The sequence below is a fragment of the Pan paniscus genome, chromosome 17 (assembly GCF_029289425.2).
Source record: "Pan paniscus chromosome 17, NHGRI_mPanPan1-v2.0_pri, whole genome shotgun sequence".
In the NCBI taxonomy this organism is placed as follows: domain Eukaryota; kingdom Metazoa; phylum Chordata; class Mammalia; order Primates; family Hominidae; genus Pan; species Pan paniscus.
In genome coordinates this window covers 24,892,895-24,896,067 of record NC_073266.2, presented here as the reverse complement: position 1 = coordinate 24,896,067, position 3,173 = coordinate 24,892,895, and the positions used below count along the sequence as shown (strand labels likewise).

General features: G+C 38.2%; 1 pseudogene; it reads right to left on the bottom strand.

Annotated features, from left to right (window-relative positions):
* Window positions 1-202: 202 nt before the first annotated feature.
* LOC100993941 (WD repeat-containing protein 89-like) lies at window positions 203-1,358 on the bottom strand (annotated as a pseudogene).
* Window positions 1,359-3,173: the final 1,815 nt, after the last annotated feature.

Sequence of the window (3,173 nt, the reverse complement as noted above, 5' to 3'; positions counted from 1 at the left end):
TTCAATGTACTGATTTTATACTTAATTAGTAGCTTTAAAATTTTTTAGAATATGTGAAGACCTGCATTAAACCATTCTCGACATTTTTCAAGGATTGTTTGCTAACTGGCTTGTTTTTACATACAGTTTTAAACATGTCTACCATTGGTAGTAAACAAGAATGATCACTTGAAACTATGAAACCTACCAAAGTGCCAGTGTATTAACACTGCTTTTTCTTTCTTTTATAAGAATCATTACTATTAACTCGTACTTGTTGGTGCGCAGAGGATGCCATTTTCATGCTCTCTTTCTTTATAAAGGCCTTCTCTATAGCTCCAGGTTTCCAAAGTATAACTGTGCATCTTCTCCTCCAGTCAACAAAGAATCATCCTGCACATTCCAACAGAAAGAACGAACTGTAGCAGCATGCCCTCCCTGAAGGCTAGTCACATGGGCCAATCCTAATGTTCATCAACTGAATCCTTCCTTTGTTATCCAAAGGAAGGATAACAAGCAATGTTTCCATCTTTTCATGATATAGGCCACCAATCAAATAGTCTAAAATATCTTCTTTCACATTAACCATTTCTCCGACATCCTGGATGTTCTAACATGTAATTGGTTCATCAGCATCCAGATGATTAAGATCCCACCAGTAAAATCTTTCATGTGTCATGCAGTAAATCTGTTTGTAACCTATCCCAGACCAACTGATACAGCTGACTGATGAAATTGAGTTACAGGTTGTAACCAGTGTGCCCTTTTCATTATCAACATTAATATCAAATACATTTACCAGGCCATCAAGTGAACCTGAGATTATCATGTTGGGATTGCTGGGATGGAAATGTACTTGAGTGACATCATTGCTATGTGTCTCTGAATATGCACCAATCGGGTCTTTAGTTGAAGATAAATCCTGAGAATTCATCCTTGCATCCCAAAACACCAACCATGCATCATCATCAACTTTTCTGTACCAGCACAAATAATATGATCATTACAGTTAATATCAAAATGGATAAAAATATTGGAAGGGTAATCTTTGAAGAGCTGGACAGGTTTTTCACTGGCTACTCGAGTTTCCAACATTTTACAGTGCCATCCGTGTATCCTGGATATACACTGTCACAGGAATTCGCAAATTTGACTCCATTAAGAAGTCCGGGATATCCACTAAATTCTCAGAGTACATTTAATCTTTCTCTGTCATATATTCTGATTGATCCATTAGAATATAAAACAGCAACCAAGTTTTCTTTTCCTGCTTGCACAGTCTTCAATATATCTATGCCAAGAAGGTAAGTGTACTCTCTGGTTCCTGAGGAACATTTAACAATGTGCAGATTAGTAAACTGTTCCTCAGTCTTTTCCATATCAACAGTAGCATCCAAGGGTAGTAAAACTCCAGCAATCCCACTTTTAGGTATTTACTCAAGAGAAATAACAACTTATGTCCACACAAACATTTGTACATGTGTTCATCACAACTTTATTTATAACAGCCAAATACCTCAGCAGGTGGCCCCCAATGAGTACTGGAGAAAATGCAGGCTCCCAGATTTCTTTCTTGATTTCTTTTTCAGATTGTTTACTTTTGGCATATGTAACTGCTACTGATTTTCGTATGTTGATTTTGTATCCTGCAACTTTACTGAATTTGTTTATCAGTTCTAACAGTTTTTTGGTGGAGTCTTTAGATTTTTCTAAGTGTGAGATCATGTCATCTGTGAAAAATGCTAATTTGACTTATTTCTTTCCAATTTTGATGTCCTTTATTTCCCTTGCCTAATTGCTCTGGCCAGGACTTACAGTATTATGTTGAATAAAAATGGTGTAAGTAGCCAGGTGCAGAGGCTCACTCCTGTAATCCCAGCACCCTGGGAGGCCGAGGTGGACAGATTGCTTGAGGCCAGGAGTTCAAGACCAGCCTGGGCAACATGGTGAAACCCCATCTCTACTAAAAATATAAAAATTAGTCAGATACAGTGATGCATGCCTGTAATCCCAGCTACTTGGGAGGCTGAGGCATGAGAATCACTTGAACCCAGGAGGTGGAGGTTGCTGTGAGCTAAGATCATACCACTACACTCCAGCCTGGGTGACAGACCGAGACTCTGCTTCAAAAAAAGAAAGAGTTGAAAGTAGGTGTTTTTTGACTTGTTCCATATGTTAGAGGAAGGGCCTTCAATTTTTCCCTATTCAGTACCATATAAACTGTGGAATTGTTATATATAGCCTATATTATTTTGAGGTGTGTTCCTTTTATACTCAGTTTGATGATGGGTTTTATCATAAAGGGTTGCTGGGTTTTATTGAATGCTTTTTCTGGATGTGTTGAGATGATCATATAGTTTTTATTCTTGGTTCTGTTAATGTGATGTATCATATTTATTGATTTGCATATGTTAAACCATCCTTGCATCTCTGGGATAGATCCCATTTGACTATGGTGAATAATCATTTTAATGTGTTGTTAAATTCAGTTTGCTAGTATTTTGTTGAAGATTTTTTTTGCCTCTATGTTCAATCAGTGATACTGACCTACCATTTTCTTTTTTTGTTGTGTCTTTTTCTGGTTTTGGTATCAGGGTAATAATGCTGGCTTCATAGAACAAGTTTGGAAGTATTCCCTGTACTTCAATTTTTTTTTAGGGGTTTGAGTAGAATTGGTTCTAGTTCTTTGTAAAACGTCTGGTAGAATTCAACAGTGAAGGCATTACATCCTGGGCTTTCTTTCTTTCTTTCTTTTTTTGAGACAGAGTCTTGCTGTGTCACCCAGGCTGGAGTGCAGTGGCACGATCTCGGCTCACTGCAAACTCCGCCTCCTGCGTTCACGCCATTGTCTTGCCTCAGACTTCTGAGTAGCTGGGACTACAGGTGCCCACCACCACGCCCAGCTAATTTTTTTTTTTTTTTTGTATTTTTTTTTAGTAGAGACGGGGTTTCACTGTGTTAGCCAGGATGGTCTTGATCTCCTGACCTCATGATCCATGCACCTTGGCCTCCCAAAGTGCTGGGATTACAGGCATAAGCCACCACGCCCGGCCACTTTCTTTCTTTTTTTAACAGAAACCTTTTTATTATGGCTTCAATTTTGTTACTCATTATTGGTTTGTTGAAGTTTTCTATTTCTTCATGGTTCAATCTTGATGGGGTGAATGTGTCCAGGAATGTATCCATTTCTTCTA